General features: G+C 45.7%; 1 long non-coding RNA gene across 1 annotated transcript; it reads left to right on the forward strand.

The window, feature by feature from the left end:
- Positions 1-480: 480 nt before the first annotated feature.
- On the forward strand, positions 481-14,402 carry LOC110292184. Its single transcript, XR_002377686.1, has 3 exons — positions 481-706; positions 6,725-6,960; positions 14,097-14,402. It is a non-coding gene; the product is annotated as an uncharacterized LOC110292184 (long non-coding RNA).
- Positions 14,403-27,132: the final 12,730 nt, after the last annotated feature.

Here is a 27,132-nt window from a genome sequence, read left to right on the forward strand (position 1 = left end):
GAAAGCTCTCCACATGCCGGAATTCTCAACCCAGTGGTGTTGGGTGTCGAGGTTCGGGAAACATAAATAAATGAATTTCAAAGCATTAAAGCGGAGGAGGGAAAAGCAACGTCCACCTCATCCTTGCGTTAGCATTGATCTCACAGGACCTGGAAAGGGAATAAATATAAGAATAGTAGACAGGCAAACGTGTGAGGCTCTGCAGACAGCGAGCCCTGAACAGTCTCCTGACAGCGGCAGGCTACTTCAGCCACCTCTTTGGTGACTATAATTACACAGGACAATGTAGTTTTGGGGAACCCTGGCACTGGTGGTGTCTGGGATTTGTAAACTCTGCTCAGAGGCCCAGCCTCACTCTCTAAAGCTGGAAAAGCCTCTGTTTTCCACAAGTCACCATTGAGAGTGCAGCCAGATCTAAAGTGTGTTTGCCCCTGAACAAAGGAGCAGCCATTCCCAAAGGCCAGTCCAACCTGAAATACCAGATTTCTAATGAGCCCTGGCCCGGTCTGCAGCTCACTCTGCACCTGGCTTAACCCCTTCCTGCCTGCAGGTCCTGAGTCCACCTTCAGTGGAAAATCGCCCTGTCTAACTGCTGTAGGTAACCCTGCACGCCATCCATCTATTTGGGCCGAATCATGTCGGGCCTGAGCGAGCTGACGTGGAACATCGCTGCCCTTCGCTGAAAAGCTGTTTGCTAATTCTAAAGGTTCTCCTCTACTTTTGCTGGATTTAAAAAGAAAGGGGGTGGGGCTGATTTAATAGCGCTAATCAATCATTTCTCTGTCCTCACATGAGTTTGTTTACACAGTGTATTGGATATCTCTTAAATGACCCCGGTCCCTCTGTTGCTACTGAAATTCTACACACTCCCATCCAGTAGATGAAAATACCAAGGTCCAGACAGAGGGTCTGATTCCAATTGTCGGTAACCCTGTTGTCCTTTTCTTCTTTGTTTTAAAAATCACCAGCATGTGTACATGTGTACATGCAACATGCATGTGTGTGTGTGTGTGTGTGCTTCAAGATTCCTGTGCCTGTATGTTCAAGGGTAGAGAGTACACATCGACACTAGGGGCCCTCACCCACTGTTCCCCATCTTGTTTTTAAGACACAGGCCTCTCTCACTCAATCTGGAGGTTGCCAATTGTCCCCACCCCCTCCTGCTGCATCCTCCTGTCTCCACACCCCAGGACTGGGGACTGCAGGCCTGTGTCACCATGCCTGGGGTGGTGGGGTAGGATGGGGGGGTGTCACGTGGTCCTGAGGCTCTCGACTTGGGTCTCTGTGTTGGTACAACTAGCAGTTCACCCACTGGGCTGTTCCCCTAGCCTGCTGCCCCTTTTAAAAGAAGATCCTCAGGCTCTGGAGTTTACAGTCCTGTGGTTTTCCTTATTCATGTGTGCTTCATACAATTGAAACTTACCGGGGGTGGGGGGTGGGGAATTCAGGTATTAAATTCTTCTGATCAAAAAACAGTGGAGTCCCAACAGACTGTTATAAAACTAATTAATCACTCAGAGACATACAGCTAAGAGGACAGTGTGCTTTCGCGTTCTCTCTGGCCCTCCCTCCCTCCCTCCCTCCCTCCTTCCTTCCCTCTCTCCCTCCCTTGTTCTCTCTTTCCTTGTGAAGTTTAAAGAAAGAGGTTTTAAATAAAACCAGACACTCACTGACAGAGAAAGGTGGAGAAGAATGGAACCCTTGGAAGTGTAAATTAGAGCAATTGATCTGGCTGGCCAACCAGCAGTTAGTGCCCAAAGATTTAATCGCTTCCTTTGATCTGATCATTTTACTTTGATTGATTTATCCCAAGGAAATAACTCAAGAAAGAGTTAGATTTAAAACAAAGTAGCAAAATCAGGGACCTGGGCATCACAAGTCATTGGGCCTGTTGCCTGTGGTGAGGCACTGGCAGGAAAACCCAATCCTTAGATACAAGTAGGGAAGACAATGTCTATAACCTAGATCCAGTAGATTGAGACTGCAGCGCATCGGAGTTGGGTGGACTGGAAGCTGAGAAAAGGCAAGGGAGGGAAGTAGCCCCAGGGAAGGGTAACTGGGGAGGCAGTGGTGGCAAATATCCCCTGGGCAGGAGGGTAGTAAGGCTGGATTGTGAAGAACACAGCAGGCCAAGAGCCTACTGTGAAGGGAAAGCCCAGACCTGGGTATAATGGTTGGTCCCCGAGGCTCGGATACCTAGGAAGGCAGGGCCCTGGGTTAGATCTTGTTTTATTTTGTGGTGGTGCTTCATCCTGTCTTTCTGTCACTTTGAGAGGTGATGTTGGAAGGATTTGAACAGGCAGAACAGGAAGGATTTGACACGGAGGAGGACTGCTTGCCCAAAGAATCACTGTGGGCAGCGTGACAAAACCTGGATTAGAGAAAGGGAAGTCTGAGACCCAGAACAGTGCAAGGGCAAAGCTGACGGGTGGAGGAAGGGACAGATGAAGCCATTTCGTGGCTTGCGTTCAAGGCCTTAATCACCAATTAGCTATGAGGCTTACAGGCCAGTCAGGTCACAGAGACAACTGTCCTAGGGAGAGGGATTCTGCCACATTCACAGGAGTGTCAGAATCAATCCCTCTTCAGCCGGGAATTGAACTCAGAACCTCTGGAAAAGAAGTCCGTTCTCTCAACCACCGAGCCATCTCTCTAGCCACCCCACACTTAGAGTTCTTAAGGGGTAAAGTTTCTCCTTGCCGACCTCTCTCCTCCAGCTGAGAACATCTGGAATGACTTTTAACCACTAAAAATCTCCTCAAAGTAAACCAAATAGAGAATCCTTTCCATATTCAAAATACCTGTAGATTTCATGTTTCCTTGCTGGGGATGGAACCCAGAACCTTGGGCACTCCAGCCCTTTGCCTTTGGAGAGAACATACCCAGGAAGTCTTCCAACTCACAATCCTCCTGCCTCAGCCTCATTAGGGGTGGGGTGCATGCACATACCATGAAACCTTGTTTAGATCTGGATTTATGAAGAGCCAAAGAATTCAAACTCCGTTCAGGCAACCACTATGTGATCTTTATTTCTGAAAACATCACCTTAGTTTTAAAGAGATTTTCCGAGCCTGATCTTAGTTCAGTGAAATAATTCAAATACCAAAGGACCTCCGCTTTAGCACTCCGGTGGTCGCCTTACTTCTTCCTTGAAGTATGGAGAAAATCCAATTAGGTTGCACACATAAAACATCGAGCTTGGGAATTACTCTCTTAGCTGTGCTTTTGGCTCCATACGTCATTAGTTCAGTTTTCAGATTCCATCTCAAGGAAACAATTACAAACACCCACTGTGGAGGACTATTTAACGCCAGGTCAGGCAGCTCAGTGAACAGTAAATAGATCTTTACCTTTCCTGAATTACACTTCTATAAAAAGTTATAAAAAATACCTGTCAACGGCTCACTCGTTTATGAACTAGCTGATGGATACTTAAGTAATAAAAACCTTTGAAAACTACCAAACTCTCCAAATTAAGTACCCTGGAGGCAGCAGAAGGCAGCACCTGAAAAGCTCATACTGGAAGCCTCAGGAACAACAGGCCCCAGGATCTCCAAGACAGGACGTGGACCTCCCCCAAGGCTGGCAGCAGCCTCCACTCGCAGAGTCTGACTTAGTCAGGTTAGACCAGAGAAGGAGGCTTTGTCTGCCTTCTCCCTGGAGACCCCAAGGTAAAGCTGGAATTGCAATTTGCTAGACAGCCTGTGCTGAGCCAGGCCTTTGTGCCATCTTCTGAAGTAACAGGTGGCCATGTCCAAAGGGAACTGAGCCGGGAGACACCAGAACAACAAAGAAGTCTGCTCCAGAAGATGACGGAGGTCCCTGAAAGATTCTTCTAGATCCAGCAGCGGTCTTCTGTAGCAACAGATGCTGTTTCTAAGTAATTATGGGGACGCGCAAAAGCGCACAGCTTTGAAATCAGTCAGGTCACTCCAGCGACCCTGGGCCAGTTGCTTAACCTCAGACATCTGGGAAATGGTGATATTAACTTACTTTTGGAGGTGGTGAAAGGATTAAATGAAATAATATGCGTAGCCTCACAAGGCCTGCCCCAAGGCCTGAACAGGCTTACGGTGGCTGGCCTAAAATGTCTCCCGGAATTTCTCTGGTTCACACTTCTAAGAGCTAAGCCGTTTGAGGATCCTCCCTCCCACTTTTAGCGCCAACCACCTGTGAGGAAGAGCTGACTCTCTTCTTTACGGCTCAGCCCTACTTCATCTCTACGTTTGAATTGTGGCAAGATACAAAATCCCTTGAGTGCAGGGTCCCAGATCCTTTAGTTCAAATGAAACGGAGAGACTCCTGCAGGTGAGGCGACCAGAAAGTGTGCACAAGATAGGTGGGGCCCACTGGATGGCACGGCACCCACCGCACGGTGACTTACGGACAGGAAGCATCTCTGGCCAAGGCCACTTTTGTTGTTACTTAGGTTGCTGCTCTGTTTTGTTTGAGACAGTCTTGCTGCGTAGCCCAGGCTAGCCTGGATCTCAAGATGCCCCTCCCTCTACAGATAAGTGGCTCCACATTTGGCTGGCTGTATCTTCTTCTTCCCAAATACACAATAAATAAATGCAAAAAAAATTTTTTTTTCAAAGGAAACAAAACAAAAAATCAAGAATAAGTATCCAGAGGTTCTCCTCCCCACCCCACCCCCGTTTGTTTTGTTTTGGATTTAACGTCTCACGTGAGAGAAAACTGATTCAGTAGCATTACCTGAAAACAATTTAAAGAGGAGGTCCCACGTGAAAATGTCCCCTGGGTGCTCCTGGCTGTTTTGTCACAGCTGAGGAAACTGCACTGGGCAGCTCTTCTTCCAGATGCAGTCAGCACTTGTGTGAGTGGCACATCTCAAGGACCCTCCTCACCACACAAGGATGCCAAGGGCTGGTCCTGCTCAGGTCTCTGGCTGCAGCCCCAGGCAAACGTCTCTACTTCAGTTGGGACCAACAGCAGCACTGTCCTCAGAGGGTCCTAGAGAATTCCTTCTCGCGTCCTGGAAGAGTCTGAGGATGTGGGTATGGCTGCTACACTGCACTTGTATTGTATTGACTGCCAGGATTGTAATCAGCAATGCTCCCTCTGTTGGGCTCTCTTCTCCTTCAGGGTCAGGTGCAGAGGCTTTGAGAAATCCTAGGTCGACAATCTTGAACTCAGGTCGTAAGGTCTGAGTATAAAAGCCCTCATTCTAAGCACCATGTAGGGAGTGCTTGCTGCCTGTCTACTCTGTGTTGTTAAATCTACTCCTATCTTTCACAGACAGGTTCAGCATCCCCTCACGAAGGCAGCTGCATCTGGAGGAAGTACGTTCCATGGCATGGAGTAGAAGCTACCCACCGTAGAACCATCACGTAGGGGATCATTGCTACCGCCCCCTAATCAGTCGGGACAGAGAGCCTGTGACTGCTGCAGTTACCATCATATCCCAAGGCCATGGGCATTCTTAATTTTTTGGTAGATCATCTTCAGCATGTGACTTGGGTCCTGTGGTCACCACCTGCCTTAGTCAGGGTTTCTATTCCTGCACAAACATCATGACCAAGAAGCAAGTTGGGGAGGAAAGGGTTTATTCAGCTTACACTTCCATACTGCTGTTCATCACCAAGGAAGTCAGGACTGGAACTCAAGCAGGTCAGGAAGCAGGAGCCGATGCAGAGGCCATGGAGGGACGTTCCTTACTGACTAGCTTCCCCTGGCTTGCTCAGCTTGCTTTCTTATAGAACCCAGGACTACCAGCCCAGGGATGGCCCCACCCACAATGGACAGGGCCCTCCCACCTTGATTACCAACTGAGAAAATGCCCCACAGCTGGATCTCATGGAGGCATTTCTCCAATTGAAACTCCTTTCTCTGTGATAACTCCAGCTGTGTCAAGTTGACCCAAAACCAGCCAGTACACCACCTGATCATATCTTGGAAAGAAAGCATTGGAAAGAGATGGGGCCAAGAAGTTAGGGTTGCATCTGAGGCCCCCCCCCCAAGCCATTCCCACTGGCTAACGACTAGGTGACACCAGACAGAGACCCTATATGTTCAAGGGGGATACAAAACTTGAGTCTTTTCTTGTTTGTTTTGTGTTTTGTTTTATTTTGCTTTGTGGCCTCGTCTGGCCTCCAACCCATAGCAATCCTTCTGCCTCAGCTTCCTACTATTGGGTCTGAGCCTTCAAAGACAAATAGAGCCTTTGAATCCAGGTAGATTATAGATCCAAAGAAAACTCTGTGCTCCGTTAGGGGAAGAATTGTTATTGGGTAGATAACTCAAAGAGAAGTTGGTTTTGGCCACTCTCCAAGGACAGCTCAGACACTACTCAAAATGCTTACTTTCATAGTGCCCTAGACTTTGAATAGTGCTTATGTAAAAAAAAAAAAAAAAAAAAAGATAATCCAATAATTTTGCATGTAATTTGCATGTAATTTTTTTTCCTGGTGCTGGGAATTTAACCTAGGGCCATGATTACGCTCGGCAAGACATCTGCCTTGAGCGATTTCCCACTTTTTAACATTGCCGATGGTTAAGACAGTTCTCTGCAGGGCGAGGACTTGGGGAAGGTAGGGTGAGTCCTATGTGTGCCCTGCTCTGATGTCCCCAGCACCCGCAGAGCGAGTCCAGTGCCCACATGAAATGCACACGCCAGGAGTAGAGACTAAATTAAAGATTAAAGGTTTCCTAAGACACTGGGCGGCTGTGGATGGTTGACTGAGATGTTTTCCTTGTTTAAACACAGGCCAGAAGGATGCATATGCTCCATTCGGTCAGCAATGTGATCAGAATCCATGGAAAGAGCACCAAGAAGCAGTGGGAAAGTATGTTGGGTCAGAACTTGACCTACATGGGAACAGGAACGGAGCCCAAGGGACATGGTCGAGGTCATGGGAATGGAGGGAAGCAAACAGAAGACCCTGGGTGTACAGCCCTGTTCCGTGCTAACAGACATGGGAGGTAGAGATAAGAGGAGGCGAGGTAAGGACTCGCCATATTTGGTTATGACTGCTTCCCCTGCCTGCTTCCCTCCTTCTCTCCTCCCCATAAAGAAGGAGATTTTTACAGACTGAGGGAAGCTTGCTAGTTGATAGAGGTTAACTCTGCCCGTTCATTCCCAGAGCTGCCGGGGAGTGCTGTTAGGTCCCAGAGCACACAGGGATCACACACAGCTGCTCTTGAAACAAAGGGGGAGTGGGGCTTGGTGCTGGCTGGGGTGCTGGGGCACACATCTACTCCTTTGACAAGCCCTGTGAGGTACCAAGACAGACAGTAACAGAGGGAGGTGGCATTTAACCATTGCACAAGAGCACTCTGACAACTGCCAACACAAAGGCACTGGCAATGCACACAACAGCAAGAAGGAAAGGGACAAAGTGGCAAAGACAGGTATATGTAGGCCTATGACAGGCCAGGTGGCCAGTCCACCACAGCGGTGGGTTGAGAAAGCCCAGCCCCCACTCCCCTACCATACTCTTGCTTGCCAATAATTTTGCATGTAGTTTTTTGTTTGTTTGTTTGTTTTGTTTTGTTTTTTTGTTTTTTTGTTTTTTTGTTGTTGTTTTTTTGCCACAGGCCCTTTGCACAAACTCCAAGAGATCAGAATCAGACCTCTGCTCCTTACCACCATATCAGGGGCCATCTCCCATCTGAAACAGTCCTTTTATTACCGTTCTCATCCTTCTTTCCGACCCCCTGTCACCCATCCTGCATATAATAGATTTGGTATGGTCTGTGGGATGTGAGCGCGCTACCAGTGAGCGGGAACATTGTTCAAGAGCGAATCTCTGCCCACCTGGAATGGATTTTTAATCAACACCATGGGATGAGCACAGAGGTCCCAAGAGTAAGAACAAGACAGAAAGAATCAGGAGAGACTTATGGTAGCAAAACTCCCAGCATCTTCTTTAGACTATCAAAGATGAGTTATGTCAAAGCCAGGCCTGGTGGTACACACCTAAAATCTCAGCTACCTGGGAGGCTGAGACAGAAGGATTGCACACTCACGACCTGCTTAAGTAACAGAGGGAATTCGAGGCCAGGTTAGGTAATTTAGCAAAAACCTTGTCTCAAAAGGGGTGGGGATGGGGGCATTGTACAATTCAGTGTCGAAGTTCTCCCCTCATAAACTCTGGGCCCTAGGTTCAATTCCTGGTACAAGAAAGAGAAAGGGGGGGGGGTCAGACATCAAATTACTTTAGGCTATGAAAGAAAACATGCAGCTTTAGAAGTGGTGCCTGGGGAGGGGACCTCAGGCCTCACATGGGCTTTCAGGATTTCTGCTGTACAAGAAGCTACACAGAAGCCATGGAGGTAAGGATCAGCCACGCTGCGTGTGTTGCAAAGCCTGTCACCTTAACAAACACATCACCACAAAACAAGAGATACTTAAAGGCTTAGAAATCTGTACAACAAACATACCCAGGGCTGTTAGTCGGGGTCTACATAAATTCTCTAAATGAAATAAGATCTAGGTTTTTCCTCAGACAAAAATGCCATGACCAAAAGCCACCTGGGGAGGGAAAGGTTTCATTTCAGCTTACAAGTCTCAGGTCACACCCCATCACAGAGAAAAGTCAGGGCAAGAACTCAGCAGAGACCTGGAAGTGGGAACTGAAGCACAGGCCTCCGAGGGGTGCTGCTCACCGGATTGCTCCTCGTGGCTTGCTCTGCCTGCTTTTGGATACAACTCGGGACTGCCTGTCCAGTGTTCTGGACGCTCACACATCAACTCTTAATCGAGAAAATGCTTGACAAACTTGCCTATAGACAAATCTTATGGAGGCATTTTCTCAATTCAAAGTCTCTCTTCCCAAATGACTCTAGCTTGTGTCAAGCTGACCTAAAACTAGCCAACACAAGTGACCCCTTGTCAACTTGACACACAAACATGTCATTATCAAACCATAGACTTTCCTTTGGGGTTTGTCCTCAAGATCTCATATTAATATCACTATCACAATAGAAGACACGTTTAACCCAACACTTAAAAGAAAATACATACAAATGAAAAACAGAAGTGACTTTGACCTCAGAGCTAAGAGAAAGGCCACCATATGACCCATCTGTGCTACTGATGGGGCTGATATTTCTCTTCAACAGCTCCTGGAAAATACTTTCAGGACTGGCAAAATTTGTAATCAAGATAGACCCATGACACCTCTGCTTTCAGTCACTAAATAAAACAGGCAGCTTACAGCATGCGTCACTGCAGAGAGATCGGTTCAGTAGAGGGCAAAAGCTGATGTCTACAAGCAGGCTGTAAAAACTACAAGACAGTCATAGAATCTCAACAAAGAGTGTTGTTCTACTGAGTAACTGAGAAAAGAAAGAAGATGAGAAACAAATCTAATTTACCCTCCTGGGAAGTCAGGTCAAAGTTTCTGTAACTAAAATAAACTGCAAGATGAGATACTGAAAGCCTGGCGTACGAGTAAAAATAACACAAGAAATAAATATTGTAGATTACAAGAAAATGTGGTAGGGAGGCACACTGACAGCAAACGAAGGCTGTGGCTCGTGAGCCAGGGAGACCGGTCAGAGCTGACTTCTGTGATGCTCGGCTGAAGCAAGAGCATGATTAGTGCCATTGCTTGATGAGACCAGCAAGAAGGTTTGCACAGCGAGAATTAAAATTTCTGTTTTGACCCGTGAGCTGGAGATGCCGTTATAGGTTGAATTGTGCTCCACAAGAGGACACTGAAGTTCTAATCCCCATGTCTCAGGATGGGGCCCTGTTTGGAAATACAATCACTGTAGCTGTGGCAGGCTAAGAGAAAGCACGTTGCCCCTCAATCCAATGATGGGTGTCCTTGCAAAAGGGCCCTATGAAGACAGAAGCAGATGTTGGAGTGGTACAACTTCAGGTCAAGGAATTCCAGGGATAGCTGGGTACAACCAGATTCTGGGAAGAGGCAAGAAGGGCTGTCCCCAGAACCTCAGAGGGGCTTCTTGCCACCACAATTGAGGGGGGAAAATGCCATGGTTGTGAACCACTATCGCCCCCATTTAAAAATGAATGCAGATGTTTATCAGTCATCTGCGGTCCACTTTGAGGGGCATTTGGGACTGAAGGCACGCTTGATGAGATGTGTCATAACACTGGGCTTGGCTATGCACCAAAACCCACTCATTTGTTGTCTCGGGCAACAGCGCAAACGGCAGCAGATGCCAACCTTTGAAGTAAGGGCACGGCCCACACTCTTGAGATGCCTGAGGAAGCTGAAAGAGAGCTGGGATGATCACCGTGGCTGTGGGAGGAATATAAGAAGAAAAAAAAATGCAAGAAACATTCACAGACAGGACCACCACATCAAGCAGTAAGAACCCAGCCATCGATTCACAGGCCAGTTAATGTACTAGGACTGCCTTAAATAATGAAAGCCCAGCAGACAGACACATGTGCTGTCACCACACGGGATGGTCCAGTCAGCCACAGACACGGAAGCAACGGTAGCGCCATAAAACTATGACGGAGCCGTGAACTTCCTGTGACATCAAAGCCTCCTAGCAGCACCCGCCTCATGTGTTTATGGTGATGCTACCATAAGTCAACCTTGTTGTAGTAATTTCCAGCCCCAACAAGCCCATATAAAAACCACACAATCCAGTTATTATATTTATCAGCTATGTGCCTAGATTGGGCAGATTTCGCTCTATACAAACTCAGTCCCCAGCTATGAGACCCTTTGCTACTTGCAATTTTTCCCTGCCACGCGGTTCTGCTCCATCTTTGCTTCTTCCTCCTCTTCGGTCCTCTCTCCTTCACTTCTCCTTCTCCTCACTTTCCTGCCCCTGCTCTCTAAGACCTCCTGTCCCACCTTTCCCCTCCACTGCCTAATCATAGGCTCCAGCCTTTATTGGCCGGTCAAAATGGGGAGAAGGTTCATACAAGATCACCGGAGTATGTGGTCAACTGCTCGTCAGGGGCAGCCCCTCTTGAGGAAGCAGAATTCACATCAGAATACAAACAGCATCAAGGCAACCCACAGCACAATCTACTATGCTGCCAGTCACATAAAAGCATGGTGCCTACAATTATGTCCAGAGACTATACTTGCTAATAAGCGTCTGTGTGCCTGTCTTATCACTATACCATACACTGTGTCATTGCCGTAGAGCATACTCCTGTTGTACCTTTAAAAAAACAAGCCTGCTATAAAGCACTATGCGTGTGGCTGGCCCTGGCCGTGGTCACATGTCTGTTGTATCTCTTCTTGCCCTGAGAGGCCACAGGTACACCTGCTACACCACTTGGGTATGTATGAGCGTGCAACGTTGGTGCTCCTAGGCAAGTGTGACTCTGTTAAGTGGTGTTCAGACATGGATACCCACTGACATCTGTGGTGCTTGACATCTGTGGGAAATGATCGAGTCGGCTACAAAGTAGCCCAGGACGAGTTCATCAGTGGGATGGGGTGGGTGGAAATACGAATGGGACAACTGTCAGGACAGCAGGCAGCTTTGAGCGCACACGCCGTACATGTACCATGTACATGATTATCCAAGTCTTCCCCGGAATCTAATCACATCCTTAGATCAAAACCACAATCGAAACAAAACATGAACAGAAAGGTACCCTGATGTAATGAAAACCTCCAGTCTGTGGAACATCCCATCCTTAGGGGGGGAGCAGGTTCAGAGCACACGAGGCCATTTTAACAGCAATAAAGATAAATACAGAGCTCAAATTCCATGGAATATATGCTTATAATGAGTCTGTATTCAGCTTCATATGTGTTACACACTCCGTCCATCAGGTTCTTGGCTGTGAGGAAGAAAGCTTGGTCTCCCGCAGACGACCACGCCCCGCAGACGGCCACGCCCCGCACACAGCCACGCCCCACAGAGGCCCCGCCCCGCAGACGGCCGTGCTTCATGTGCTCCACTGGACAGGCTTCCGTGCCTCCATCCCAAGCTCAGGTCCTCCTGCTGGAGCTGGACCATGCTGCTCAGAAAGCACCACTGCAGGAGACTCACTTAGCCCTCCCCTCCCCTCCCTTCCCTTCCCTTCTCTTCCTCCCCTCCTCTCCCCTCTTTTCCTCTCCCCTCTCCTCCTGTCTCTTCTTTTCTTCTTTAATCAGACCTTAAAATCCCCCCATTTAGAGTGATCTCTTTGCACCTCAAACCCAATTCAAATTTGACTCCAGCAGCTTCATCAAAACTGTACTGTGGAGAATCCATTTTTAACGAATGATGGTCCCTGGATTCCGGCGCGTTCCGTGGGTGTTTGGCACTGTTGGGGGTTTCCTTCCTGCTCTGTTTGATGAAATCTCTAGTTATAAGCCTGTTAGGTCACTGAGACTCATAGCCAGCCAAACCTCATCTGAAGCATTTCTGTGGGTTTTCCCGAATACCCCTCAGCAACTTAAATCCTGGGAGTCAGTGCCAGCTACCAGGGAAATTAAGTGCGGGCCTACAGGAAACAGAAGTGACTAACAGCTGGCGATTGCACAACGTTCTCTCATGGGCATTTTCCATGGCTGGGAAACAAACTCAAGGGCACAGTGGGACACAGTAAAGTGTTCACAGACATCCTGAGGTGCAGCATCTACAGACACATGGAGAAACTTCTGGTTGGGTTCCTGGAAGGACTGAGGTTTGAGTCATAAACTTCTGTGCCTAGGGCTTGTTCAATTATATCTGGATCGTCGTGATTAGACACGATCAGAATCATGTGCTAGCAAAGGTTGATCTTTAAACATTGTATAGGTACACAATTGCCCTTTATTCATTAAAAAAATAATAATGAATTCCTAATCTTCTGAAATCAAGACTCATCCAAAGAAACCCATGTGGACCTTACTCTGCAAAGTTAACATTGCATAGGCATTGGAGACTGTGGTACTCTCGGGAAAACAGAAAATCTATAAAATGATCGCCAATTTGTTGTCCAGGTCTAGTGTGGGGGTCAGCTTTCCTACTCTGTGACTAAATAACTCAATGAGCTACATCTTTTGATCATCACCTCCCAACTCCACGATGGACTGGTGACCAGCTCACCGATGCACGGGACATCAGAGGACATTTCCAGTTCAAACTCTGGTGTTCAGAAAGGGGGAAGCATTAAGAGATAAGCAAGCATGGGCATTCCCTCAGCAGTGTGGCAAAACTATTACAGAGGGGGAAGCTGGGGAGGAAGTCTGGCCATAGGACAGCTGGAAACATATTAAAAGTCACTACCATAGCAAGACTTCGTCTCAAATACGGCAGAGAGAAAGAGAACCTGTGCTGGCTATCCAAGCCCACGGTCCAGTGTGTAGAAAAACAACAGAAGGTCAAAAGCTGTCATTGGAAACATGGGATGTATTTGGTGGATAGGTGACTGACATTCTGTGACATAGAAAAGGGGATTTTTGTTCTTTAAATTCTTTATATCTGGAATTCCCTCCACTTTACGGAGGTATAGTAGGCATTGAAGTCTTCAGGGAAATTTTGCCTCTGAGTTTTCTGTGGTACTTGAGTTTGGTTATTAATTTTTATATGAATGAACAAATGTAACTGCTGTAGGCCAGTTTCAAAGGTTAAAAACACTCACAGATACACACACACAGAGATAGATGTACCCCTACACACACATACTTGCACACACACACACACACACACACACACACACACACATACACACACACACACTGCCACTGTATGCATCTATGTCTATCTCCAAAACCAAAGCATTTTAGGAGACTCATTAGTTATTTGTGATGCACTCGTTTAGATTCAAGTCTGACCCTTGTATCTTAGAACAAGGAACTATCTACCCACCTGCCAGGTGCTAACCATTCACCTACCCACCTGTCAGCTACTATCCATTCACTTATCCAGCTGCCAGATGCTAACCATTCACCTACCCACCTACTGGGTATCTATCTATATGTTCACCTACCCACCTGTCAGGTGCTATCCATTCACCCACCCACATACCGAATCTCTATATAGTCATCTATACCACCAGCCCGGTACCTGTCTATCCATTCATCCACTTCCAGTTTGCTTGGGCAGAAGACATTTTGTTCCATCATATACTTGGTGAGGTGTTTCCTTGTTTTATGCTGTGTTTGTGTAAAGCCGTGTGACATCAGAACGAGCAGCATGTGGCTTCTCTGTCATTTCTGCAGTGGCGCTAACCAGGAGAGAGAGAACCCCGGAGAACCTGTAAGATCCTGCTCCCGTGGGATGTTCACCCCTTCAGAGCCTAACAGAGCTCCTCACGATGGTCTAGACACCCCCCACACCCCCCACCCCTGCCAGGACACATAAGAGCCAGATGGAAAAGCCACTGACTAAATTAAAACACACTAATTGGGCATTGAATTTCTGCTGGAAATGCCCCCTCCCAGCGTCACTGGTGAGGTACTGTGTGGGTGTCGGATGTACGACTAAGAGGAAATTCTTCCTTTCTGAACAAATAAATCATTTGGAACTCATTTTGCTAAGCTTTCTTATTGGTTCCTGGAAAATATCAAATATAGGATGTGGGGAATCCAACTGCTCCAACAGTCAAGAGGTTTATTAATTCGGCAAAGGAAATCAAGAATCAATATCACCAGGCAACGAGAGCATTACTAAATAAAATGTTTCTTTGCCAAATAATTCTTAAAAAAAAAAAAAAAATCAAAGTTGCATCTCAGATAGCGGCATATGGCGGCATATGGATTTTCTCATATCCATACAGATGCTGTGGAAGTATCTATAGTTCAAATAATATGCTTAATTAATTAATTAGTTTTGAGATAGGGTCTTGCATAGCCCAGGCTAGCCCCATACTCACTCATGGATGAAAGTGACTCTGAGCTTCTGATCCTCTTGCCTCCATTTCTCCGGTGTTGGGATTACAGGAGTGTACCACCACCCACAGTGGGGGTTGTTTGCTTGCCTTATCATATTCATCTATTTATTTGCTTATTTGTATTCATTTGTTCGTGTGCGTGTGTGTGTGTGTGTGTGTGCGCATATGCACGTGACACATGCCAGGCACGGCACACATGTGGCGGTCTGAAGACAATTGGCAGGAGTCAATCATTCTCTCCTTCCACCTTGAGGGACCTGTGATCAAACTCAGGTCATCAGGCTGGGTGGTAGGCATCTTCACCCACTGAGCCATCTCGCCGGCCCCATGCCCAGTTTTAAGTGGTGGTAGGGACTGAACGCAGGCATACCAGGCCAGTGCTCTCTACCGACTGAGCTGTACCCTCAGCCCTAAATTAAAATATTTGACTAGATCTTAAGGTTTTCTGGTTTAACATCAATTCCTAGCTCATAAGGTCACCGAAAACATACTGTATAAAATTAACCTTACATAAGCTGGGCATGATGACATGTACCTACAATTTCAGCACTCAGAAGCCTGAGGCAGGGGGATTGCAAGTCTGAAGCCAGCCTGGGATAGTTAGCAAGGCCCTGTCTCAAAACAAACAAACCAACAAACCTGCCTCTACATTTAGAGCCTTCCCATCATGCATCTATCCCCATCTTTCGGTTGGGAGGAGTGTGGCTGTTTCCAGGCAACAGTTCAGGCACTAAATCTAGTGATCAGAGCACGGAATCACCCAGATCTGTCACCCAGACTCCTAGTGCCCAGCCGCTCCTCTCCTCAGGAAAGCCCCAAACCCATGTGGCCTACTGTATATCCCACAGTGTACCCTCTACTGTGGATCTCCAGAGCGTATCCCCTTTAATCTGTACTGTTGCTTTTCTCTAAATAACACTATCTCACTACTGTTGCAGTCCATGTGTGCCCTTATTTTCAGTTCTCTATGGGGTCTTTGTTTTCATTACTTTTTGAGAATTTGATTCCTAAATACTGGTTTTTCTCCCTCCTCCCCCTTCCTCTCACATTCATTTCTTTAACTGTAGCCAGCACCCATACAGCATCTCTCAACTGTCTATAACTCCAGTTCCAGGGGATCCAGCACCTTCATACAGACACACCTGCAGGCAAAACACCAGTGCACATAAATTAAACAGATCATTAAAAATAAAATAAAATTATATAAACACACTCTATTAAAAAAAAAATCTAAAAATTGGCCAGGCCTGATGGCACAAACCTTTAATCCCAGCCCCAGGAGGACAGAGGCAAATGGATTTCTGTGAATTCAAGGCCAACTTGGTCTACATAATAAGGTTCCAGGCTAGCCAGGGCTACATAGTAAAAACCCTGTTTCTTTAAAAAAACAAACAAACAAAAAGCAAAAACAAAACTAAGACTTTAAATCAGTCAGATGTGAATTATGCTACAGGCCTGATAGATTACTAAACGTCATGAGGAATCATCATGAAACGGTACTTACCAGCAATGAGAAAGTTGACAATAGACACCATTCACTATCACAGTCACCATCACCATCACTGTCAGCATCAGCATCAGCATCAGCATCAGTGTGTTTTTTCCTTTTTTTTTTTTTATTTTTTAAAATTTATTTATTATTATATGTAAGTACACTGTAGCTGTCTTCAGACACCCCAGAAGAGAGCATCAGATCTCATTACGGGTGGTTGTGAGCCACCATGTGGTTGCTGGGATTTGAACTCAGGACCTTCGGAAAAGCAGTCAGTGCTCTTACCCACTGAGCCATCTCTCCAGGCCGTGTGTTTTTTCCATGACAAGGTTTCTCTATGTAGCTCTGTCCTGGAACTTACTCTATAGACAAGGCTGGCCTCGAACTCAGAGAAAAGGCATTAGCCACCACATCTGGCTTTCATCATAGTCATCTTGGAGCAGACTTATTTGCTGGCACTAAGCTTCTGACTCTGTGGTGAGGAGATTCGCTGTACACAGTTGCAATGCTGCATGCCTGAGGGAACCCTTTGGAAGTATCAAGTGTTGGCCAGCCCGAGGAATCACTGATGCTCCACACTGAAAAACAAAGCAGCTTTGCAAGAACAAAATGGAGTCTGTGTGTCTCTTCATTCTGCAGTTATGTACCCCGGACAGTCCAAACCTTCTGCAAGGGGCCTGGAGAGGAAAAAGAGACATCTTCAGAGTTGGATCACCAGTGTTATTTGGCCTTACTGAGCTTGCAATTTAGCAAGATATTCAAAACATCTTTGTGAATGATTTTGATGTAAAGAGCATCAAGGAAAAGAGACAGAACAACCACTAGCTAGAGTTAAAACAGAAACAGTTTCTGCTCTGAGATACAAAGAAAGAGTCATCTTTTAACTGGCTACTGTTGCTGCGGGGAACCTAGTAAAGTATGGAGGTGGGGAGGCCCGGGGATTTGTTAAGAGGACTGAGGGAGAACACAGACATACTGTGTGGCTAGAACATAGCTGGGAAAGCACAGACATACTGTGTGGCTAGAACATAGCCAATGAAGAAAGTGCTAAGAGATGATTGGGGAGGTGGGTAAACATCAGAAAATAAACTGGATGTGGTGGGTCACACCCATAATCCCAGCACCCAGTAGAGGCAGAAGGGACAGAGACTCAAGGCCAGCCTTAGCTAATGGGACTTTGACTCAAAACAAAAAAGGGAGAACAAACAAACTAAAAAGCCAGAGAAAAAGGTACTGGCTAGCAGAGGGTTCAGCCTCTACTTTAGGTGACTATGAAACAGCCCTGGTCAGTTTGAGAGCCTGGCAAAAATCTGTCCTAGTAAGTGAAAGAAAGCCTGTGTTACTGTCAGCGAGGTCCTGGTATACACCGTTACATCAGTTAGTTGCAAGCAAGATATTTTCAAATGTCATCACCAATACATGGCTGAGCTGACAAAATGTGGCCACCCCTAAGACCTGGCAAAGACAGGCTGACTCAGAGTGGCCTAGAAAATGATAAGCTTCCCATGTCCCCGAAGGTTTCTGCCAATTCCAGATGGCCTAGCACAGTCAGCAACGATGAGCCATAAGCCACACCCAGCTTGCCACCCAATTGTGCAAATAAAGTTTTATTGGGACAGGGCCACACCCCAACATTTATATGTTGTCTGACTGTGTTCACAGCTACAGTGGCAGATGTGAGTAGTTACAACAGGGCCCACAGAGTGTTCAAAGCCTAAACTATAGTCTTTCCAGCCTGAACCTTTGAGAAACACCACGCTGACACCTGGACTTGAGTTTAAGTTGGTTAAGTCAGGGAAATTTGGGAGATAGAGTTTGGGTGACCTATGATATGAAAACACCCGTGTGAGCTGGGACCCTAACAGGTAACCCTCTGGTCTGTGAATCAGGAGGCTTTCTCTGAAGGAGACTGAGGGAATGCTTGCGTATCTGTGTCTTGGAATGCTGTAGAAGGAAGAGTTTCCCTGATCCTTTCTTACCACAGGCTAGCCTCACACAGGCCAGCATCCACCTTGTGAGGTAGGGGGAGGGGAATATATATATATATATATTCCCAGTCTAAAATTCAATTTTATTCAGCACAAAAAAGTTGAGAAAATGAGCTACAAAAAGTAGAATGAAGGGCAAGCCCAACTGCACAAATAAGTCACAAGTCACAGCTATGGGGGACCATTAGGTATCAAATGTTGAATGTATTTGCTATCATTCAAGAAATAAAATGCTCACACCTGTAACCCCAGGAGGCTAGGACAGGCAAGTCACTGTGCGATTGAGGACAACCTGGACTACAGACTAAGTAAGATATTGACTCAAAAACCACAAACAAACAAACAACAACAAAAACCCAAACAAACAAATAAACAAACAAAAGGCATCAAACAAGAAAGAAGTCACCAAAATGTTTACTAGTACTTTAATGGAACCAAATACCATACCTAAAAGTTCTAAGAAAATTTTTTTCAAGCATATAATTGATGTTATAAACTCAATTAAAGTAGCAGAGATACCAGAAGAGAGCAATAGCAAATTGAAGAACAGATGTGAAGAAATTACACAAAAAGCCAACGGAAAGAAGGAAGCCAAACATACAAGAGTAGAAAGATAGGAAAGAATAAAGGGATAATCATTTAATCAGATACTGGGAGGAAAAGCAATTGAAACAATGAATAAAACTTTCATGAAACAGTTATCTTCAGAACAAAAATAATTTCCATAGACCTGCTGTAAATAAATTACAATGTACAACAGAGAATACTTAATCCCAGAAGAAGAAAAACCAAATAGAATCATGACCGAGTTTTCATCGATCTTGATATGAGAAGCTGGTAGGACAATACTTTGGAAGCTCTGTGGACGAACACACATGCATGCACTGGCACACACACACACAGGCACACACACACACAAACATACACACACACATTGTTTTCAAGGTAAGATGGGTGGGCAGGGCCGGGCAGTGATGGCACACGCCTTTAATCCCAGCACTTGGAAGGCAGAGGCAGGAGGATTTCTTAGTTTGAGGCCAGCCTGGTCTACAGAGTGAGTTCCAGGACAGCCAGAGCTCTATAGAGAAACCCTGTCTCAAAAAAAACCCCAAAATAACAAACAAACAAACAAAGATGGGCGGGCAGACAGATGGCTCAGTGGTTAGGAGCCCCTGCTCTTGCAAAGGACCTGGGTTCGGTTCCCTGCACTTACCTCTAAGGATAGCAGGCATGCATATACTGCACATACATACATGCAGGTAAGACACGTGTCATGGTGATTTAAATGAGAACAACCTCCCTAGGATCATACATCTGAATGTTTGGCTCCCAGTTGTGGAACTGTCTGAGAAGGACTGGGCAGCACACAGCCTTTTTGGAAGAGGTGCATGTGTCCCAGGGAGTGGACTTGGAGGTTTCAGAAGTCTAGTTATCGATTGCTGAGTGTTCTCTCTCCTTTCTCTGTATCTGTCTGTCTCTCAGTTTCTCTCTGTCTCTGTCTATGTATCTCTCCCTCCCTCTCTCCCTGGCTCCCTCCTCTGCTGCCTCGTGGTTGTGAATCAGACACTCTCTCGGCTCCTCTTTTCCAGGACCAGGCCTGCCTGCTTGCTGCTGGGCTCTGCCATGGAGAGCATGGCTTTACCCTCTGAACTATAAACAAGTTCCCAATTAAACGCTTATGTTTGGAAGTTGCTTTGGTCGTGGTGGGTTTGTTTGTTTGTTTGTTTCACAATAGAAAAGTAACTAAGATACCCATAAAATGTCATAAGTAAACACATTTAAACAAAAGGGTAAAGCAAAACAAACAAACAAACAAACAAAAAACAGCACTTGGGAAGCAGAGGGAAGCAATCCCTGTGAGTTCAAAGCCAGCCTGGGCTACAGAGTGACCATTCCCCAGTGCCACAGAGAGAAAACAAAACATTTGTACTGCCAGTCACAAAGCTGGGTACCTGCTCCCAGAACTGCCAGTCCGAGAACTGCCTTCTCCACTCCAGTTTTGGCTAATAGAAGCAGTGTACTTCCCTGGCCTTCAGTTTGGACCAGAGAGACTTGGATCCAGGGTTTTGTTCAAGCCACAAAATAGGCTCCTTTATATTTTAGCTGGAGGTCACTAGGGTCTGCTGTCAGTCCTTATACCACCAAGAAACCTGAAAACGAAGCCATCACAGAGGACGGAAGTTGAAAGTCAAGTGAAGCCCAGGCCTGGCCAGCCCCTGCCAGCCTCCTGGGAATCCCCGGTTAGAGCTGTGCCTTCGGCTTCACCCCCCAGTCCTTTCATGCCCACCCACTGAATGCCTCGTGTTATTTATGGGGGAAGAGATCTATTAGTAGCAAAAAATAAAATAATGCTGACAGAACTTGGCTACCATCCCCTTGTTCCATGGTATAACAGCATGGGAAGTGAATTTATCTAAAACCTTACATCATGCCCAGTCCTGAGTAAACGCTACAAAGTGTCCGCTATTATTGGGTATATTTGCTAATCCCCAAATTCAGACATTCATCCTATTTATAAAAGCTTCGCAAGAATATGAATAGGCGTTCCATTTTCTGCTTGGGCCAGCTTACCACCATGCTGTGTATCGCTGATTGAGGGTTCTGGGCATAAAGCTTCCTCTGTCTGCGATTGTTTGCTTATTTTAGAGTGCTTCCATCTAATTCTTGAAGCTTTTGTAAGGATGTCGAGTCTCTGGCTTTTCTCCAGTGAACCTTCCTTTGCATTTTTTTGTCTCTTGGGCTACTTTGCTCATCCACATCTCATCCTAGGATTAAGCCTATACCTATAATCAAGGTGGTGCCATGTACCAAAGGGACATTGAAGAAGCATGATTGCTTGCGTGTCCTGCGCTCTAATTGAGGAGGTGGACGAAATCGTTGAAGGAAAGGAGACGCCTCCAGAAAGCTCAAATGACTGGAAATTACTCTAAATTTTACTCTTAGAAGGTATGGCCATCTGAAATGCATTCAATCGTTAAATATTCGTGGAATGAGCACTGGTCACCTCGGATGTCCTGACGGGTCTCCTGATGCAGCAGGCAGAGCTCGCTAACAGCACTGGTTTTCTTATGTCCCCAGATCAGGGAATCTAAGCTCCTGTCTTGTATTTTCCCAGTGGCTTTCACTACTCCCTACGGCACAGCAGAGCAATACTCATTCGCCTTAATGTTGTATCAAGAACTTGGGAAACCCACACATGCGTGCGCAACCATGCAACCTCGAAGGTCATTCATGATGAGAAAAGCGTAGCCTGAGGAATGGAGAGCAACAGCTTTAATGCCAGAATCAGACCGTGTTCGCCAGTCCCACCTATGCTCTAACTCGCAGTCCCTCTGTCTCTCCCTTATATCTCAATAAGCACAGTCACCCAGCCACTTAAAGACAGAAGGCTCGGCCCATCCTTGACCTTCTCCCTTCCTGTTTCTCGTGGGCGAGATCTCAAAGGCCTGCTGATTCCAGCTCCGTGAGAAGCTTGGAATCCATTTCTAAAATCTCATTCTGCTCCTCTCCAACTGCGGCCACCTCCTTTCTCCATATCTCTTATGCTGGAGACGCCTGCGGTGCCCTCCTCCTGTTTTCAGCCTGAGCCTTCCTTCCGCTGTCCTGTTGCATGAAGCTCTCTCCCACGTTGGGCTGTTCCTTTCTGCAGGCTCTTCAGATGGACCACCTCTTGTCACACTTCACCCGGGTCTCAGAATGTCTCTCCCATCTACTGTCAGCCCTGCTCACTTGGTCTCCTGACACACTCTGTCTCCTGACACACTTGGTCTCCTGATACACTCGATCTCCTGTCACCACTATCCTCTGGCTTAGCACTTGTTTTATTTTATGAGACAGGGTCTCACTATTTAGCTTTGGCTGTCCTAGACCAGGCTAGCCCAGAACTCAGACATTCACATGCCTTTGCCTCTGTACCAGGATTAAAGGTGTGTGCCACCACGCCATTGTCTGCCATCTTTCTCTCCCATTAGACTGTAAGTTTCTATATAACAAATATAATATAAACAAAAATTATATTCACTCTTTTTACCAGTGTATACCCAGTGCTAGATCTGTGATTGGCAAGTGGGAGGCTGCTTGCTAAATTTGACTTGAGTGAATGCTTTGTTATACCTCTTACCAAGGACTAAACTCCAGTGCTCACAAGTTTTTTGTTGTTTTTTTTAATTGGGCATCCCAGAGTTGCCATGAGCCACAAACACAACAGACTCCCCACATTCATGGCCCCATCGTTCACACCCTGTTCCGAACTTCAACTTAGTTCTTCCGTGAGAACCAGCAGTCACACCAGTTGAAGCAGCTCTTTCTCCCACTTGGGTGCTGGAAAGTCGATTTACTCCAGACCCTCGCGCCGCACACGAGAGGGAGCACCGCAGCAGAGGGCTCCCTAACTCCTCAAAGAAACCCATTGTGTGAGGCAGCCATGAAGGACAAGAAAACTCAGGAAAAGAGATCGTCTCACCAACTTTAAAACCTAGCTCTCAGCTTTACAGTGCTGCGACATGTGTGTGTGTGTGTTTATGAACATCTTTATACAAATGTCTTCATATTAATACCCAATCATTGAGCATATCCATTGTCCTCGCATCCCAGAGAAATTCACGAAGCCATTCACATAGAGGGTTCTGCAGGGGCTTTAGGCTTCTGTGCAGATGAAGTCTACTGTGCTCTGGAGGGAAACACACCCCCGCGTGTGTGTGATGGCAACGGAGGGGTAGATGCCACAGACCTAAGAGCCACTTTACACCTTGCCTTCAGGTTAGTGAGAAGCTGGGACCTGAAGCTTCACTCCTGCTGTAAGATCTGACTGCCTCGGAAGAGGAGATGCTACAAGTCAGGGAAAACATCCCATCAATCATTGCCCTCTGGAGGCAATGAAATCACCTCTTCCACAGATTGTTTCAGGTATAGATAACAATCTAGAATTGGGGGATTTTATAGCAAAAGATATTTAAACACCTCTCGGAGGATATATGGCCATAACAATGAAGCTAACAATAGAACCAATAACATAACAACATTTATTGAACTCTAATTGGCCCTGAGCAATGTTTTACATGCTGACCATGTTAACCTGTTTGTCTAATAGCCCTACTAGAGTGGTAAGAACCACTCCTATTTCCAAGTTACTGGACACCCAGAGGTTAAATAATTTGCACAAAGATGTATTCTTATTGCTTCTGAGGGCTAAGTGATGGTTCAAACACAAGGTTCCACAGACTGCATCCCCCACCCCTTCCCGCTTTGTTTTTACTTGAGACAGATGTAGCCCAGGATGCTTTGGACTCTCAAGCCTTCCTGCTCAAGCTCACCACGCCTGCCAAATTCTTTTAGGGCTAAGCTGAAGAACTAAGCAGATAAAGCTCTCTTTATTCAACAGCATAATTAAACTTTCCATCTGTACTATGTATGTATATGTAACGCGTGTCTATAGAAACACACCCTACGTGTGCCGGTAGTCACAAAGACATAAAATTAGTTTCCGAAATCTCTTAATGAAGAGTTTACATTAATATTTTAATTAATTAATTTGGCAAGGGACTAGAGCACACCCTACTGGCCAGCTAATAGGAAATACAGTGTGTTCTTCAGACACAAGCTTAACCGTGAAAACACGCAGAGAAACTTGAGAAAACTAACTCAATAAACGTCTAGACTCCGTATCTAAGTAAGTCGACGCACAGGCTGCTGGAAAGGTCTTGAATCTGTAAGCTTCTAGAGATGGGCTAGACTTGGGAAAGCAGTGTTTGTTAAGGAAGCCTTGGGTACACAAAAGGTGACTCAATTGAAAACAAATGACATAGTCTGCCTTCCTGGTGAGGAAAAGAAGTCAGGTCCTGTCCCTAAAACACTCCAAACTACAGACTCAAAAATTCTAACACAACTACCGTGCTCAGTCTACTCACAGGCCACATATTACCCCTAAACCCTGTGTGTGTGTGTGTGTGTGTGTGTGTGTGTGGTGTGTTTGGTGCGTGTTATGTGTGAGTGGTATATAGGGCATGCCTGTATGTGGAGTATGTGTATTACGTGTGTGTGCATCGTGTGTGTGTCTGTATGGTGTGTGGCATATGGTGCATGTGTGTGTGTGTAGTGTAGTGTGTTATGTGTGTGTGCACTGTGTGTATGTGGTGCATGTTTGTGTGTGTGTATGTGTGTGTGTGTGTACACGCGTGCATGCACGTGGTACTTTTCACAGAGCAGTTAAGTTCATGGTTCAGTGGAGGCCTCTGCTATTAGGAAGCACTCCTTATGAGCGAGCCTCAGGACTCTGTATTATTATTATCATCTGAGGATTTTATACATGTCTATAATGTACTCTGATCAAGTCCACCCCTGAGCCCCCTTTCAGTTCCTTCCCAGGCATTTCTTACAGTTTTCTAAATTTTCATTTGCTCATTTCTGCGTGAGTACAGGTGGAGGTCAGAAGGCAATGGGAGGACTTAGCCCTCTCCTTCCAGCCTGTGAGTCTCAGAGGCTGAACTCAGGTCATCAGATGGCACCTTTACCAGCTGAGCCATCTGGACTCTGAATCTCAGGTGCTCATGCAGGCTTTAAAATAAGACAGAGTTTGCTGCAGATATGTGTGTGTGCCTACGCATGCCTATGTGTGGTTGTTTCCAACAGTGTGGTACACTAATCAGGTGACAACTAAGAAATGTAAATTTTCCGTGCGTGCGTTTTTATAGCACTCATCTACGGCTAGTGAAAAGTGTGTGATATGCATTCTCTATTGACAGAAACAAAGGCCCTATGATTAATAAGGAAATGCAAAAAGTATTTCTCTTTTAAATATTTGTCTTTAAAGGAAGTAGATAAAAGACAATCAAGAAGAATACAAAAATGTGTGTACTTTTTTATATAGGCTGCCAAGAGCAAAATATAAACATACATTCACTAAGGTTCCATGTGACACATTTATGCTTAGGCAAGACATGCTGGATTTCTTTGAGAGAGCAAGGGGAAAAGTACCCCACGTGAGTCTCAGGCTCCTGAGCCAGAACCCCAACCTTGTTCTTACTCCAAGAGTGGAATGGTGCAAACTGACAAACTGGGTCAGCATGACAAAAACACTAATGCTTTAAGATACTGTGTTCAATTCTGCTTTTAAAGAAACCAGCTAATCAGAATTCTTTGGGAGGAATGGCCTCAAAGCAAAGCAAACTTTGAAAGACTTTAACAAAGTGAAAACTTGGAGCTGGGCTATGGTAGCAAAAACCTTTAACCCCAGCTCTCGGGAGGCAGAGGCAGGTGGATCTCTGAGTTCAAGGCCCGCCTGGTTTACAGAGTGAGTTCCAGGACAGCCAGGGCTACAAAGAGGGACCCTGTCTTGAAAAAGAAAAGGAAGGAAGGAAGGAAGGAAGGAAGGAAGGAAGGAAGGAAGGAAGAAAGGAAGAAAGGAAGAAAGGAAGAAAGAAAGAAAGAAAGAAAGAAAGAAAGAAAGAAAGAAAGAAAGAAAGAAAGAAAGAGGAAATGAACAAAAAGAAAAGAAAAGGAAAGGAAAGAAAAGGAAAGGGGAAAATCTTTCAATTTCTAGACAGAGACAATTTAGAGCAAGATAGGCTGGAGGCACGGAGAGTGTTCTGGCATTTGAACTGTTAAAGGTCAATGAACAGTACTGATCAATCCGCCAGAAGTCTGTCACATGACTGGCTGAGCATTTTCACTTTGAACTCTTCTCAAACTATTCTACAACTTTTTTTGTTTTGTTTTGTTTTTTTTGGCATAACAGCATTATTATACAACAACTGCTAAGTAGCCTGTTGAGTATACGTTTTCCTCCACAGCTGAGAAAGCTTCAGTGTATGAATAATTAGGAGCTAAAGCCAGTGAGGTAGAAGCTCTAATTGCCTTCTCTCAGAAAAACTAGGAAACTAAATGTTTTCTGTTGTAAGTTTAAAGTTGGTCCGAGGAAAAACCCAGATTAATCATGAATTACTCAAGTGACTCTGATTTTTTTTGATGATGATTTACCAAAACATGAGCACATCCTCCAGCTCCCAAGTGCAGGAGGAGGATCTTGTTGGTCTTCTTTCTCTACAGAGGGGCGTGTCCCGCGGTTGCTGTGGTGATTATCACTGTTTTGTGAATAGGGGAATATAAAAGCATGCTAATAAGGCTAGAGCACACATTACAACTGCATTGTGGCAACTGGAAATCAGAGTAACTAGGGCTCTTCTCCGATGAAACTGGACCTCACTGAATCCCCAAATAGTAAATGCTCTACTGTGAGGGCTTGTTCTGAGGGTGATCTTACACACACACACACACACATATACACACAAGCATATACACAGATACACACATGCACATACACACACATACATGCACATACACACAGGCACATACACATTATATACATACATACACATACATGGAGGGGAGGACACACATGCACATACATACATGCACACACACATGGAGGGAGGACACATAGACACACACACGGAGGGGAGGACACACATGCACACACACAAGGAGGGGTGGGGAGGCTATTTGCATAGCATACAGATAAAACAGGAATAGCAAAGGTGAGGGGCAAGAGGATTTTCTGTGACTTTCAAAACCTAGTCAAGCTGGCCGTGTTGACTTCATGCCTGTAAATCTCAATACACTGGAGCCCAAAGGATGACCAAGCTTGAGGTTAACCTGAGCTGTGTAGAATGAGTTGTAGGCCCACTTGGGCTACAGAGTAAAACTGTCTTAAAACCCACCAAAACTTAATCAAGTAAATAATAAATGTTAGTAAATAGTAAATAATAAATAGACAATGTGGCAATGACCAATTTCCATAAGATTAAAATACAACTAAGAGAATGGCCATAAGAAAAGATGGGAGAATTGAACTGCTAGGAGCATGGGTGTGGAAGCAACCCCAGCAGGCC

The sequence above is a fragment of the Mus caroli genome, chromosome 4, assembly GCF_900094665.2.
Source record: "Mus caroli chromosome 4, CAROLI_EIJ_v1.1, whole genome shotgun sequence".
Taxonomy (NCBI): Eukaryota; Metazoa; Chordata; class Mammalia; order Rodentia; family Muridae; genus Mus; species Mus caroli.